This window comes from Eschrichtius robustus, chromosome 9 (assembly GCF_028021215.1).
Source record: "Eschrichtius robustus isolate mEscRob2 chromosome 9, mEscRob2.pri, whole genome shotgun sequence".
NCBI lineage: Eukaryota > Metazoa > Chordata > Mammalia > Artiodactyla > Eschrichtiidae > Eschrichtius > Eschrichtius robustus.
The window spans coordinates 108,936,174-108,953,990 of NC_090832.1; the positions used below are offsets into that span (position 1 = coordinate 108,936,174).

The 17,817-nt window shown below is 35.9% G+C and overlaps 1 protein-coding gene across 1 annotated transcript in view; it reads right to left on the bottom strand.

Annotated features, from left to right (window-relative positions):
- EYS (eyes shut homolog) overlaps nucleotides 1-17,817 on the bottom strand; it is a 1,820,808-nt gene that overhangs the window by 488,199 nt on the left and 1,314,792 nt on the right. The gene's annotated exons all lie outside the window — the stretch shown is intronic.

Genomic DNA, 17,817 nt, shown 5'->3' on the forward strand with positions numbered 1-17,817 from the left:
GCCCTGTCCTTGTTTCTCTGCTTTGTATTTCTGCATGGCATCAATTAGCCTTTCACATCATATTTATCTTATTTACAAAATTGCCTTCCTACTGTTAATGTCTGCTTTATGAGGCAAGTATTTTTGTCTGTTTTGTTCACTAGTTTATTCCCAAACTGGTTAGAAGGTAAGCACAGGTGCTTAATAAATTTTTCTGAATAATTGAATAGATTAATGATGGCACTTAAATTTCTCATTTTCCCATGTAGATGAGATATTTTTGATTAAGCAAACTGATATGTGTTGCTGAGAAGAAACCCTAAGAAGAAAAATAAGTTGTTCAAAAACCTAGTTATTCAGGTAGCTGAGTATATGCCTGAGCAGTGACTTAGGGGGTTCTCAGCTGTGCCTGCACAGAATTGAGGAGCCAATCCTTCTCTCTCTCTCCTTTTCTCTCTCTCCTTCCCTCCCTCTCTCTGAATTAAAGCAGCTGTGCAAGAACATCTCTTTTCCTGAGTAATTTTCTGTCACTCACTTGGTCCCACCCTGCATGTCTTACACTCGAACAACTGTTGCAGTCCTCAATCTTTATCTGAGATTCACCCCTTCACCCTTGTTTAATCTACTCACTCATATATTCAGGTCATCTAGCAAACAGCAGTAATTAGAGTCATTTTGAGGACCTTCATACCCCCTTGCTAGCCATGGACAAAGTAGCCTGGCTTCTGGGGCGTTCTGCATGATAGAGCTTGAAGAATTGTGAGAATTGATGGAATAGGGCGATGGGTTGTGAATGAATGATGTATTCTGCCTTCATGATACTTAGTGGGAGCTATTGCAGATAGAATATGTTAATTTAGATTTTTTTCTTTATTAAACTACTTTGTTCATGCTTGTTAACTCCCAGCCAAGAAATTCAGCTGTATAATATCAATTAACTGTACTTTAATATATATTAAAAATTCATAGAACTAAAAAAAACCTCTTTTTTTGCCTCATGGAGGTGTCACAATAGTGTGAGCACAGGGTAAGTTCGTGAATTCATTCAGTTTTTCATTCTATATATTCTATTTATTCATTTATTCATTCTATTTCTGCATTTTATTTATTCTATTTATTTAGTTAACACCTACTATGTGCAAACACAGTGCTGGGTGTTGTGGACTTAACTATGAGAATAATTGACCTTTGGTGTAGATGGATTTAAAACTACAGCTATGATGGAAAACATAGTAGTGTATATTCTTAATATCAATCAGTTATTTAGTTTCCATTTGAGCAATTCCTTTTTCCCCTACATCTGTTTAGCCTGCATCACAGGATATCCACATGCCCAGGAGAAGTTGCTATCACAGGAAATAAAATCCCCTCAGAGGTGGGAGCCTTCATGCCAGACTGTTGTCAGGGGTTTCTTTTGTTCACACTAATAACTTTTTTTTGGTATTAAGTAACGTATTCCTGACTAAAAAAAAAATGAAGTGGGTACTATTATTATTCGATTATCAGAACGATAAAACTGAAGTACACACCGAGGCAGGTCACTGGCTCAGGTTCCCAGAGTGGAACCAGGTTCCTGACCCAGGGGTCTAACACCTCTTGTTGTCTATTTTTGTGCCCAAATGAAAAATGATTTGAGGAATTTTACTAATCCTTGTCCATTCAACAATTGCAACCTCTAGTGAAGAAAGCAATTTAAAAAATAGATTTAGACTATTATTTTCTAGTGACTTCCGGTGTGAGAACAATCATTTCAAATTGAGTAGCACCTAAAAAAATTCATAAGCCCATGTATTAGATGACTATAGTGCATGTGCTATTACTTTCCTGAAAAAATTGGACCATTGGCTTCAATTACATGAAATGCCCAAGTTAGCGTATTCATCCCCATGAACTGAGTGTATAATTTTTCTACAGAAATTATATTGACTTCTTATTGAACACTGAATAGGTTTTAGTATTTAACAAGTTAAAGCATTCCTGTGACATGGAGCATAAATGCATTTGCTCTTTACTCGCTGTGTCTGAATCCAGCTTCTGCAGCAGAATGATTCCTTATCCAAGATAGAGTTAAAACTGACTTTTTTTTTTTTTTTTTTTTTTGAAACTATTACACTGTCTGCCTGAATTTTGGGCCCTCTGCTGGATTCATTGAACTAGTTTAAAAGTTAACTTAGTTTTTATCTTTCCAATGCAGGCGTTTTTCTGCTTTAATGTATTTTTGCCTTTCTGGTCATGGCCTGTTTCAGGATGAAGGACAGAATATGTGCAGCTATTTGATGTAACACACTATTGACAAGGCGGTATGTGTACCTGCCAGATAGCCCACCTGTATACTGGTTGATGAAAGGATTCTTAGTAACGTGTTCCCTCTTGGAGTCCCCTCCTAGCTTTCAGCAATAGAGTTCTTTGGGAACAACATCGGATCTTGTGAATGATGCCAGGACTACTGTTCCATTGCCAACATGGGCACATGCTAATTTACAGCCACTAGGTGTCCTGGGAAATAAACAAAGCTATACAGGTCTTGGGGAATATTATTATAAATGGTTTCATTCATTTAATTTAAAAAATCTGTATAAAAGGAGACAATAAATAAAGGTACTGTTGCTGAAATGAACTAGCGTAAAATGTGTAACTTGAAATACCAATTTTAGATCAACACTCCCCCTACCTAACCCTCTTCAGAAGAACTGTGGAAAATGCAGGACTAGTATTTTTTTTTAAAAGTTCTTAGATGATATAAAGAAACATGTGCTATTAGAGGGGAAGCTTGTGTACTGCTGGGTAACATGACAGATCACCTATGTATATACATAAATAACTGCTATCTGAGGATTTGATTGTCCACATCTAATCAAGAACCTGCTGATAACTGAGAATAAGCCAGGTATCAGCAGCTTCTTGGGTATGCCAAACCCAAAGGGGAGCAAATATTTGCTTGCCATCAATAGGCTGCTGCTGTAATGGGGGTAATAAACCAGCTAAGGTCTCTCGCACAACAGAAAGAAGAGGTATATCCAATTATATCTTAGTAATTGCATTTAATGCAAGGTGATTTTTAACACATGGTTATTTCTCTTGGGAAACAATTTCTTTAAAGGACTAAATAAAACATATTTTAGGTTATTTTTGAAAGAGGGTAAAATGTATCTGTGATTTTTTAATACCAGCAAACAACTGGGGATAATGTGAGAGAACATTATTCATATCTTGTTAAATACAAATGGACAATTATTACAAGAACTTTTTATTATGAAATGATTTAAAAGTGGAATTATATAAAGACCTATGTGAGGGTCTGTTCTTTATAACCCAAGAAAGGACTCATGATCTTTACATATAGGGGGAGTGCTGGTAGTTGTATGACACTGACATTTTTCAAGGATATCTCTGCTTACTGGAATTTCTAGACCCGATCTCAGAAAGACAAGTTTTACTCTATATTTATGTGACCATTACCTTTCTCTCTTTTACTTTTGTTGTTTTTAGCTTGTTTGTTTGTTAAGTCAAATATATTTTGGTTTATGGTTATCTCCAAAAAGTGTTGATGGGACAGTTTTATGCTGAGAACTTAAATTCTAGCCCTTCCTGCTCTACCAACATGTAGATTCCAGTCCCACAAAGAAGGGAAAGGAAGCAGTACTCTGTCTGCCCTGGTCCCCTTCACCCAAATAAAGGGACTCATGGGGAGCTAGTCAGGAGAAAACATGACTTTGAGATTCCTCTGAAGATTCATGGCTTTCCCATGAAATTTACTCAGGGCCTGAGAAATTCTCATTTGCAAAACATCTCACAATGGCAGTTGTCCATCTATTTCTGTGATTATTTAATTCATTTCTACCATCCTCTCTATGAAGGTTCTGTGAACATGAGAACCATGGCTTTCCTCTTCACCATGCTTCCATGTATCTTCAGCTTGGCCACAGAGGAATAAGCGATTTTGTAATTAGGAGAGACCAGTAATCTGCATCCCTCTCTGCTCCTTTGCCAGAGTCCCTGGGGAACCTTAGGGCTCTGGGGTGGTCCCGCCTTGTCCCTTAGACAGGGGAGTCCAGAGCAGTTGTGGACACTGTCCCTCTGCTAAAATCACGTTGGGAAACTAAGGCTTCTGCTCATAGACTGTGGGTCAGAAATCAGATTCTTCTCAACACAATTCAGAGGCAGAGAATCCAGAGGCCTCAAGTGTACTTTACTCTTCATGTTCCAAGCCCCTTTCTTTCTCTTCCTTAATTCACAGAAGCTGTGGCAAGGCTATGCCAGAGGAAGGGCAGCGTGCTAATTTTGTAAACACATTACCATTTATAATTGATTAGCATGTATCACAATAATGATTAATTATGCTATTAACTTATGAAGGGTAAATTAGTTGCCTGTAATTTTCATTGTTGCTTCAAACTTTGGTATGTTCAGCCTTCATAATTTACTGCTCACAAGTAATGTGAATTCATGTATTTGTTCAACTCGTAAAGTGTTGATTGAGGGCTGTTCCGTGCTAAGCACTGCACCTGTTCCCAGACACGGATGCAGAGGGAAGACAGCAGGTGGCTCCTGTCCCCAAGGAGCCACCAGTCAAAGAGACCACAGCCGTGTGCTTCTGTGATGTGAGACCTGGAGCGCTGGTAGGAGTTGGCAGGAAAAGGGTCTAGATCGGAGCGGGGGTGTGTTCTAACAGAGACAAAAAAGCCTATCAGCCTATACAAAGTTTTCTAGCAGAGAAAACAAGCAAACAAAAATTAGGGAGAATATTGCACCATTATTTTCATTTTTTGATCTTCTTCTCAAGTTACAAAACTGATCAGCTCTTATTTTAGTCATTTTATTCAGATTGGCTTTTTCACTTTTTAAAAAGTTCATTCATCCTTTTTTTTAACCCTAAATGTTTGCAGAAAGCAAATTTAAGCTAAAATTAAAAATGAGTATTCCTTCCAATGTGCTGATATTTTATCACACCCACAAGAAACAAAGTAACTATAATCTACACATTAAGTTATTTATTTATCTATCTCTTGCCTTGGATATGCCCATCTATCAGTTTTATCATAATGCGTGCTATCTAATTACAGGATGGGTCTTCCGAGCCGGCGAAGCCTTCTGGAAAATCATTAATGACACCAGAGCAAAGGAAGTGTTCCTGCACTTTCATGCAAGTTTGGGGTGAGTTACAAAAATTAATCGGGGAAGAGAGCAAGGTGCTTATAGTAACTGACTCTAATTTACTTGTTTCTCTGTAAAGGTAGCCTGTTAATAATAATGTATCTTAAAATCTCATAGTAGCACAATGTTCTACTTTAATTTAGTGACGTATTTCCTGGATACAATAATGTGTTATTTCTTTGTGACTCACAATGTCATAAAAATTTTGCTAAAGTTGTAGAATCACAGTTTATAAAATAACAGAGAGCTTCATTTAGATTCCCCACCATGTGCACACAAATAGGTTATTTCATAATTTTCTAAAATTATATGAGCAGTAGAAGATATCCTGCTGGCTGATCGAAAGTACTTTGATGAGAGGAGTGACAAAGATTTCATTTAGATAGTCTAAATCTTCCTGTTCTTTCAGTTAATGGTTATGTAAATTTTGTAGCAAGTGATGATTCTAAATAAGAAAATCATAGTGTAAGGAATAATTACCATATATTTATTTAGTTGTTTCTGGTATATAAAATGGTGCTTATGTTATAAAAGTAAATTACACAGCAATGTGGAACATGATGGACTTCTTGTGGTTTGAGCAGTGTTAAATATCAGACAATAAGGACGGTGATGGTGATGATGGATTATTGCTATTTAGGCTCATGACAGTAAAGTGATATGAAGACGAACTTTTCACAACACAAATATGACAATGTCAATACTTAGAATAGTGCCATCATTTGACTTTTTTCTTCTAAATTTAGTGCATGGGCTAATTTTGGGGAGACAGGTGTACATTCTGAGCCTCTTTAAGTCCCAAAGTTACAGAATTAGACCTTTCAATTTCATGCAAATTCAGGGCAGTTTGGAAGAAAAGATACAGAATCTGGCTTGAATCTGACTGAAAAGTGGGTAATGTACAAGGTTCAAAGAGTATGGGCATGGAAAATTTGATATATATAAAATATATATTATTTATATATACACACATATATGCATATGTAAATACACACATATACATATACACACATGCCTATATGTATATATATACATACATATAAATACACACATATATGGTATAAAAAATTATATTAAGAAAATGAAATGACAGGTGACAATTTGGGAGAAAATATTTATAAATCTTATATCTAGTGAATAGTTTGTACCCGAAAAAACACAACACAGTAATAAGACAAATAATACAAATAAAAAAGAAGAAAATGTTTGAATAGACATTACAACAAAGAAGATTTATGAGTGATCATTAAGTAAGTGAAAAGATGCTCAACATCATTTGTCACTAGAAAAATGAAAACTAAAATCCTAATAATTTATCACTTCATTACAGTCTGTATAATTCAAAGGCAGACGATAACAAGTGTAGGTGAGAACGTGGAGAAATGGGGGCTCATACATTGTGTGTAGGAATGCAAAATGGTTTAGCCACTTTGGAAAACGGTTCGGCGATTCTTCAGTAGTTAAATATAAGTTTACAATACAAGCCAGTGTTTCTACTCTTAAGTATATACCCAAGTGAAATAAAAATGTGTCTACATAAATACCTGTACATAAATGTTTATAGCAGCATTGTTCATAATAGCTAAAACCTGGAAACAACCACCTAAATGTCCACCAAGCAGTAAATGGATTTAAAAAATGTGTCATATCCATACAACAGAATGCTATTCGGTAATAAAAAGGAATAGAGTACTGAAACTAAATACTGCAAAGCATTATGCTATGTAAAAGAAGCCAGAGGCAAAAGTCCACATATTGTACAAGTTCATTTTATGAAATGTCAAAGAAAGGAAAATTTATAGACAAATATATAGTCTAATGATAACTTTGGACTGGGGGGTAAGAATGAGGAGTGAATGCAGATGGGTACAAAGGGATTTTCTGGGTGATGGAAATGTTCTAAAATTAGATCTTTGTGATGACTGTACAACTCTGGATATTTACTTAAAATGGGTGAAATTTATGGTATATCAATTAAACCTCAATAACGCTCTTAAGTAAATTATACTTTTAGATACTAATTAGCACTAAAGTTTCAGAGTAGAATCAGCAAGAAAAAATATACTTCAGAGACTGAAAAAATTCAACATTTATAGAATTCCTGAAAGGAATTTTTAAAAGATTTTGAATCCACAAAGAGTTGTCTAAAATATATGTTGGTGTCTTGTATCAGTTGTTATTCTCCTTAGATTTGCAAGCTCCATGAGAATAGATATCTATCTTCTTGGTCATTAGTTTATTCCTGGCTTAGAATGGTTCCTGTCTCAGAGGTGTTACTGAACACATATCTGATAAGTGGATGAGTGGCAGGGTCTTCATCTAGCTGGTCAACCTCTAGAAGAGAAATTTCCCATCCACTCAGCTGGGGTTTACAATCAGGCATGCGGATACTGAAAAGAATAAAACAGGAAGTAGCAGAGGTCTTGTCCCCTAAACGGAGCCCCATGAGGACAGGGAGAGCTGAGACCAAACAATTCTAATAGCAAAAAGTTGACATATTCGAATGGGACAATTTGAGGAAATTTTTTTGCAAAAAGGTTATTGAAAACTCACGCTCAGGATATAAGAGACTTGTAGGGTTGGAGCAGAAACCTGGGGTTAGAAAATGGGAGGAGCCTCAGGAAAAGGGCCTGAGGCAGGAGAGGAAGGAAGGGTTCCTGAAACCCAATGGAGAGAGCTGTGCAGAGACAGCCGCCTGGTGAGGAGTGGGGACTGTTGGTCAAGGTCCCAGCTGGCAGTACCTGTCATGGGGGAAGCAAGAAAACAAACACCCTGACCTCATTCTCCTCCCTCCTGCTGATGTCCCTCTGGGGCTCTCCATGGTCCAGCCCACACCAAAGTCTGGGGTCCCTTTGGCTCAACTTCGTCTGTGAATCATGGTGGAGAGCGGATGTTGAGATGCAAATGGAGGATGTCAGCCCAGGAGTGAGCCTTGCACCACTGGTTGGATGTAAGGAGGAAGGAATTGAGGTAAAATGCAGAGGCTGAGGATTAACACCCCTTACACAAATTCCTAGCCTGCACAAACAAACACCCTGCAAAGGCAGACAGGAGGTTTTAATACCAGCTGCCTTATGTCTAGAATCCTTCAGGTATGGCAGGGCTGAGATTTCAGAAGCCATCAGTGGCCCACAGTGGAAGAGCTAGGAGAGGTTAAAGTAAGCAAGTGTTGATCTTGTCTGCACTGAACCTCATTAGTCCGGCACCCCTAAATTGTGCCACTATCAAAAAAGCAAAACCATTTACCACTTCTTCCTGCAGTTAGAATAAATAGCCGCTAGGAGAAAATAACAGATCTTGATTCAGGAGGCTTAGAGTATCCAGGAAGCAGGGGCTCAAGAAGTGATGCACCTCCTGAGTTATGTGCTTCTCTTTAGATTAATGTATTTGTTTCTCAAGGCTTCTGTTATGAATGACCACAAACGGAATGGCTTAAAACAACAAACATATTCTCTCACAGTTCTGGAGGCTAGAAGTCTTTAATCAAGGCATCGACAAGGCCGTGCTCCCTCTGAAGGCTCCAGGGAAGAGTCCTTCCGTGCTTCCTCCCAGCTTCTGGTGGTTGCTGGCAGTCCTTTCTATTCCCTGGAATGCAGCTCCTTCACTCAATTTCAGCCTCATCTTCACATGGCCATCTCCCCTGACTGACTCCACACCTCTCCTTCCTTCTAGGGGAACCAGGCATCGGATTCAGGGCCCACCCTAATCCAGTATGGTCTCCTCTTTACATCTGCAAAGACTTTGGGGGATACACCATCCAAGCCACAGCAACTAATGACAGTAATAATAAAAACAATAAAGATGACCACATTCTTATGAAGCATTTCATATACTATTTTTATACTCATTATGCCCCTTTTTACCTCAACTTTGCCACTTTATTTTTTCAGATCTCTAAACTGAGAGGTGGGCAGGCAGGCAGAGGCAAGGTTGGGCATAGGGTACTGTTATTTTCTGCAGCCCAAGGTCTCATTTGACCCTCTTCTGCCACTGGCCCTGAACTTACTTACTACAACTTCTTCTGCTTGATATGTAGTCTCTGGCTAAAGTTATTCTTTTACAGGTTTAAAATGGTAGGATAACCTACTAACTGCTATGTGGTACAAGGGAAAGTCCTTTTTAAATTGTAGATTTAATAATTTTAACATTAACATTATTTTGTGATACTATTAGTTTAGTTACTGAATTGCTTAAAACTCAAGTAATAATTTCAATAATATCAATTTACACCCTTGACCATGTCTCTGAATTTATATATCTGTTATATGGTAAGTAAATAAATTGAATATAAAGACAGTAAACATCTTATCAATTGTAGGGATCTGTGTGATCTCTTAAAACATTATAGTTTAAACAATGTGTGGGGTAGTCAACATACAATGTTGTACCTAATAATGTCATTTACGGCTTAGTGTTCAAGTTCTTTAAGCTACCTATTGTGCTATAAAAATATTTCTTGGGGACTTCCCCGGAGGCCCAGTGGTTAAGACCCTGCACTTGCACTGCAGGGGGCACGGGTTCCATCCCTGGTCGGGGAGCTAAGATCCTGCAGGCGCGTGGGGTGGACTCACCCCCGCCAAAAATTTCTTGGATGAGTGTATAGATACATTTCCATTTATAGGTATACCTGTGCTTTATTGCTAAACAATCAAACCTTTTACTGATTGAAAGCCAGAATGCACTTTTTAAAAGTACCACTGAGAAATAACTAGGTATAGCAAGGTTTTGAAAGGAAAGAAATCCTTTGAAAATATAATTTTGATTAATGATCATTGTTATATCAGTTAGGATTCTTCACTGCAAATAACATAATCCCTGACTCAAATTGGCCTCAGTGATAACAAGAATTTATTGTCTTAGGTAACTAAAAATCTCCATAGATAGAAAAAGTTTCAGATGGATTTCATCAGGGTCTTAGGTTTATTCCCTGGCTATTTTTCAGCACTCTCCTTCTCTGTGAGTTGACTTTTTACTAGGCTGACTTCCCTAGCTCAAACAAGAAGGCTGCTACCACTAGTGGCCTGTACAATTCATCCTCCAGATGCAGAGAGCGGGGCTGTCACCTTGTAAGTGTTCTCATCAAGGGATCTGAGGCCCACGCTGATTGGGGTGAGTGTGGTCACAGCCTCGCCCTTAGCAATTTCTCCTGGCAGGGGAATGAAACGTGCTGACTGCCTTAGTGAATCAGGGACTGCCCTGGATCAGAGCTGAATGAAAATCAGAATAAGTCTTAAGAAGAGGTACAGCAGGATGATCAATAAGTGTCCATAACAAATGCCCATAATTTTTTTCAGTAGTATTTCTTGAACTCTTTTTGGTGTGGCCGTCTCCACAGAAAAATGCATATAACCAAACTTCTATAATATGTTTTCTTCTCCATCTGTTTTTATTTTTATTATTGTATAAGAACACAACTTTAGATCTGCCCTCTTAAATTTTTAAGCACTCAGTGCAGTATTGGGAAACATCAGTACAATGTTGTAGAGCAGAACTCTAGAGCTTACTTATCCTATGTAACTGAAACTTTATACCTGTTGACCAGCAACTCCTCATTTCCCCCTCCCCCTGCAGCTCCGGGCAACCACCATTCAACTCTTTGCTTATGTGAGTTTGACTGTTTTAGATTCCTCATAAAAGTGAAATCAACACCGTTGGTGGGAGTGTAAATTAATGCAGCCAGTATGAAAAAACAGAATGAACATTCTTCAAAAAAACTAAAAATAGAACTACTCTATGATTCAGCAATCCCACTTCATTGCAGTATTACTCATAGTAGCCAAGATATGGAGACAACATAAATGTTCATCGATGCATGGATGGATAAAGAAAATGTGGTATATATTCTCTCTCTCTATATATATATATACACACACACTCTAGAATATTATTCAGCCTTAAAAAAGAAGGAAATCCTGCCACCTGAAACAACATGGATGAACCTGGGGGATATTATGCTAAGTGAGATGACTCAGTCACAGAAGGACAGAATTGTATGATTCCACCTGCATGAGGTATCTAAAACAGTCAAACATCCATTTTATTTACACTTTTTAATAAGTTTGCATGTCTTTAGATAAAATCCCTGGCCCACATAGGCAGAAGTCTAATTTTTCCAATTGAAATGAAAAAAGTTTTCTATCTGATGTTAATTTTTAATTTCTTAAAATGCAGATACATTTTTCTTCTCTCCATTTTTGATAAATTCCTAAGCTTATGCTAGAAGTGAAATGTAATTTAGAGGAATATATGCGATTCATTGTTGAATACATATTTTTCTTAAATATCAAAATTGTATGACTGTGGGGAATCTTATTATGGTAATTCTACATTTGTAAAATGAAATAATATTATATTTGATTATCACTAAATATCTTTAATAAGTATTTTTCATCTAAAGCTCTAAAATTAAAATTTTTCAATTACATTGGTAGGAAAATAATTTTATTCATATGTAAAGGCTTACCCTAGACTTAAATATTACAACCATCTTCACGATATGGGCATTCATTCTGTGCAACAATTTAGGTTAGTGTAGAAATACAAATACAAAATATTGAAGACAATGAGATTTACATGTCTGATAGGACAGATGCTTAACAAATCTCAGTTATTACACTAGTAAAAGATATCTGTGTTAAATTAATATGAAGATAATATCTCATTAGAATGCATACAATAATTTATTCTAATATTGCAAAGCCTGTTTTGACCATATGTATTTTTGAAAACAATAAACTATGTAGGAAAATGGTAAAATGTCTAGTGAATAGATAAGTCATATAATCATGAGTCAATACAAACTCATGTTGAGTTTAAGAGTATTTTCTGAAACTAGTGGACTAAAGATGGTTGTCTATGCAAGGTCGCTAGAAGCTTAAAATAAAAATACTGCTTATACAGTACTGAGGGTTTCCAGAAGTCTTACACTAAATATTTATGGCTTCTTGTCTTTACAGCCAGGAAACAAATTGAGAAAATATAGCACATTTACATCAGTTATCTTGTTATAAGTTAACTCATGAATAAATATTTTCTCATTCTTTAGGCTTGATGTTATAACTATTCCTTGGATGTCCTAGCATAAGTGTAACTCACTCAATATTTCTGTGCTTCTATTGGATATTATAAATTAATGTTAATTTATTCAATAAATAAATATTTGTTTAGTAACTACTGTCCTAACCTAGGTTCTTCAGAAAGTAGAGTCTGACCTGAGATAAAAGCTAGCATGCTGCTATTTTTTCAGGGGGTGAAATCCCATGGAGCAGAAATGAGGGAAGAGAGCACTGAGGCAGGAAGGGAGAGAAAACCTACACAGGAGTGCATAAATCACCCAGCCACCACTCAGTGCCAAGGACATGCTATTGCTTAATTTCATACAACTGCCTTCTGAGAGGTCGTATAAATGATCACTTCTTCTGAAGTTTAAATAAGGGAGAACTTATTCACCTCCTTCTGTTTCTTCGTGGTGAGGTTGTGAACTTGTCTGCATTCTGGGTTGTGCCTGCACGGGCATGCAGGGTGCCAGGGCGTGCTGTGGCTCCATCTCAAAGGGGAGCCCTGGAACAGGAGGGCCTCAGGCAAAGAGCTGTCAGGTTGTGCCCTGCAGAGTGTGCCATGTAAACTTGGTCACCTTAGTGACAGCTTTGGATAGAACAAGGATCAAATCCCAGAGACTAGATCCGCAGAGGATCTACAATGAAGACTTGATCTAGGACATGAGAGTTGTCTGAGATACATACTGTGTACTGCAGATACTGGGGACCGATCAGGGAATTAAACAGAAACTGCTCACTGGAGTCTGTTCTAGCGTGGGTATATAGACAATAAAGAAACACAATCAGTAACATGCTGTAGATGGAAAGATAAGTGGGGAACACTGAGCACGTGGGGTTAGTAAGGGATTTGGGGAAGGTGGGATTCAATTTTAGATACGCTGGTGAGGGTCAGCCTCACATGAAGGTGACATCTGAGTGAAGCAGCCAGCAGGAATGCTGAGCAGGAAGGAGCTGGTGTGGCAGGGTGGAGAGACAGAGGGGCAGGAGGGGTAGTGTCCAGAGGCAAACCAGGTCAGGCAGCATCTCAGAGGACACTGCAAAGACTTCTCTTTTCACTCTGAATGAAAAGGACTTTGCACCAAAAAGGATTATATGAATTGTATAAATCAGGTTTTGGCTTCTGTGCTGAAAACAGACAATAAAAGTACAAGGTGGAATCAGGAGGACCAGAGAGAAGGCAACTGGGATATTCCAACTAATTTTATATAGTTGCATGGTTCCTTAAGATGAAAAATTTTGATAATAAAAATTTTTGATGTTAAAACACTATTTGTAGAGTAGAAGAATAAAATTTTAACATATCCCATCATCATAAATATATCTATATAAGCCCTAAATATATGAAAAGTTTTATTTTCTATTGAAATTTGGAATCTGATTTGGTCATTTGATTTTGGATAAACATGAAAAATACTTTTTGAATCAAACTTTTCAGTTATGGATTGTACCATGGGAAATAAACTACTAAATTCTCTGAGGATATGGGTGCTTTAAATATTATGCTAATTTTTCTTTAAAAAAAACCTCTCGATTACAGAAAATTTGCTTCCAATAACTAATAACTAATTTGTTGTTAAATTTTTAAAGTGCATCAAAATTGAATCTGAGTCCTGCTTTGTGTGTTCCCATAAAAAAATTTTAGGGTCAAGGACCATTATTGAAAAAGATTCAAAAAGTGAACTTGGGTTTTTAGTATTATTTTCCATTTAGTTTGAAAAGTGAATTAAAAATGTAAATGTATCATATCTGATATAAAATAAAAAATGTAATATAGATTTTAAAAAGTCTTCCTCTCTTATTGTTTATTGTTGTGCAAATGGTTGTAAATGATGGATATTACTAATAATTTACTTTACATTATAAATAGCTTGCATTGTTATCTCCTTGGCATCATCATGGTAATTTCATCTTTTTGAAGAAAAGCAAAGATTTATATTTTTGTCCATAATTATTGAGGTTATTATTTAACAGTTGAATATAAATTACTGAAACACCAGATTTTTATACTCCTTATTGTCTTTCTGTGTTTTTCACTTTTCTACTTACTTTCAGAAAAAAAAACCCTGACAATTGTTTCTAAATGAGATAATTCCATGTATTATCATTTTTTGCATTTTGTTACCTGATTTTTTCCTTTATCTTTTACTTACTATTTCTCATTTCATTTTTTTTAGGCTTATTCTTTAAACTATTGTAAAACTAATCAACATTAATGAGATTATATTTTAAGTTATTCTAATTAGTTCTCCCTTTTTGAAATGTCATTAATCCTTTGAATTAATTATTTTCATATGAATATACATGATGTATTTTTCTAGAAGTCCATCTAATTTATTTTGCTGATTGCATTGCTAATCACCTAGAAATTTTTTGTTATCCTCATCAAATAATGTTTACTGAGGTTTATGTTTATGAAATACCACTATGACAGGTGCTATAAGAGCCCTCTATGGCTTCATTTACTATGACTAACCCTTTGCAAGTCTATTTAATTTTCCACACTTCATCCTCTCTCGTCCAAAACTTAATTTCTCTGATACTTTAGATGCAATAAAAGAGGCTTTACTGGTCAGAAGTTTCACTTCATAATTTGAGTGATCATCTATGTTTTATTCCTCCAGAAATACCTCCTCTTCTTTAGGAATATGAATTATTATAACTTCAGGGAACTACTTCTGCCATATTCTTTATACTACAACTCCCAAATCCTTATTGTTGGTTTTGACCTGTTAATTTTAGCAGTAAATTCATGAGCAGGGGGACCCTAACCTGGCTAAACAATGTTCTTCTCTTAGGTTTGTTTTCCTTTCTTGGAATAAAAACCAATGCAGTGAAAGAAGGGCTACAAGTGACCAGTTTTCTGGCTGGTAAATTTTTCTGAATTTGTTATTTTGGTGTGAATGTGGATGCCATATATTTTACTGGGAAACCCTTCTAATTTAATGTGCTGGTTGCACTGCTGTCTATCCAGTTAAAGGAATTTGACCAGCAGATGAAAACAGAATTAGAGATGATCAATAAAAAGGCATTATTATGATGTTTCCAGCTCTGGTTCTAGTTATCTTTGAGTCCAACTGTACCAGGATCTTTCCTTGGTTTAGTTACATTAGACAGCAATAGATTACTTATCTAAATTATTTCTGACTGTAATTTTCTACATAGTTGGAATTAGTTTAGTGTCCCTAACTACAAGAGATCCCTCATGACATAGTAAATCACATTACTGGGCTTGCAAATATCATGGCTGGGGTTAAAGTGTTAACTCAGTAGGTGGAAATGAGGTGGGAAGATAGAGTTCTGTATTTTGCCTCAGCATCATCCCCTTACACTTGGTAGAAATCAGAGAAATGTGACCTTTGACAAATGATACAGTATTAATTCACTTTCTCCATATGAAGGAAGGAACTGACATAACAAACAAAGGAATCTTCAGCATTGCCAGGAGGATATTTAAAAAGCACTTTACTCGCCATGGAAGAAAAACACGAATAATAAAAAAAAGTTGTATAAATAATATATAATCCCTTATTCCTGACACTAGTAGTTCTCTGCTCATGTTCCTACAATAATATTAAATCATTATTGTCAGGAGACCTAGATTTATAAACCACGTTTGGCCTCTGAGCAAGTTCACAATTGCCTTCCTAGGCAAGAATGTTGGCTTTTCGTTCGTTCTTTTCTGCTTGCCTTGTAATTTGAAATTATACTCATAGTGTGGCAATAAACTTGTGATAGTCAGGTTTTAGAATTACTAGATATCTCCTTGGCATTAAAAAGCAATCCAAAGCCTCAGGTACATACTGATTCATTTTAAAACCAACTCAATAGTTTCTCTAGTGAGAAAATGGAATGAATACCATTTTATTTAAGAACTAAAGAACGTATGTCCCAATAGTTTCTGATCGTACTTGGGAGCTAGTTCCCTGGGGTACATTTTCTAGTTTTCAATTGTTTTGGAGTAGGAAATAAAAGAATAAAAGGTAAAGTACTAGCAGGTTTCTTCAATATGACATCCTTTATTGCTATAAAACTACCTTGGGCTAATTCCACACTAAAACTGCCAGAGCATGACACTGGAGAAATTACATTTTTAAAAAGACCTAAAATGCCAATTCTAAATTACAGTGTAAACCAGCAAACTAACTTGTAGGGTTTTAGAAATAACAAAAATATCCACTGTGTGATGAAGCTTAAGATATAAAACCATGAATTGGTTATTTCCCTTGAAATTTTAGATTGACATTCCCACAATATATTACATATGTCAAGCATTAGTAAAGGACCTGAAACTTAGTAGGTATTCTAAAAATGTTCAATTAATGATTAAATGAATGAAAGGAAAGAAGTTTTTCAAAGTTTATAAAGTCTTCTTGGTGGCAAGTGTAATTATCATAACATTTCAAATCCTATGCTTCAAGGATGTGAATCCTTACTTGTGAGGGTCCCTCATTCCTTTTCTTCATCTACAGTTTGGTCTGTGCTGTAGGTAAAAATTGATACTGGAGTTCGTGAATTGATTCATAAAGCCCTGGAGACAGATTAGGAGAATAAAGCTTTATGTCTAGTTAGTTATTTCAGACAGTGAATTGAGGGAGATCAATATACAGCTGATAAATGTATGAATCAAGCAGGAAGAGGGCAGAAGGAAGTAATTTTCCAAATTGCATATGGGTGATTCAGTGAATTAGGAAGACATTACAAAATCTGAGGTTTGAGATAAAATAAAATGAATGAGGCAGAATCTTGGATCTATAGAGGCCATAAGATACTGGGGAGAAAGTACATGGGCTTGGATAGATCTAAACCAGTTCAAGATTTTGCTATTATAACACTATTGCCCTATTAAGACAGCATACTATCAGCTTAAAAAGTAACTGGATAAATATTTTTTCTTTTCAAAAATTTCAAACTGGTGCATTAAAGGATCACTCTCCCCCTTGTTATGGAACTATACCTCACATTTTATACTTGTAGGCAACTTGTCAAAAATGTTTACGTTCCTTACATGTATTATGCTCCTATATGTTGAAACTATCTTTAAATAAAAAATTATTCTTTTGTCTTCAAATTTTCTAATACCAAGTGTTATTACCAACAAAAAAGGAGTCAATGAAGTTAGATTTAAACCTCATCGTAGTAATACCTGAACTCAACAAGTATTTACTGAAAGTATAACATTGGGATGGGTATTGCAAGCATCAGAAAAGACTCCAAGATTGATACTTGTCCTAATGGACCATGTAATCTTTAAAGGAGACAAGGCATATCACATAAGACAAATTAGAGAGGAAAAAGAAAACACTGCCAAAACACAGAGCAATGCATTACAAAATGCTAAATTGTCTATAATCAAAGATTATGGTCTATGGTACAGACAACATCCTTCATTGGATATTAAAGATTTTATATTAAAAGTTATGGTCCAGTTGTATAAATTTTATTATTAAATCATTAGATTGCAATACAGAGTCCCTTCAGTTAAAAGCTCTTCCAATATATTGTTTAATAAATAATAAAATTATGTACTATGCAATGACTCATTTTTTTAAAAAAATTTTATCCTAGATGTACTCACTAATGCCAATAAAAATTTCCTGTAAGAGGATAAAGGCAAAATGTATTCTTT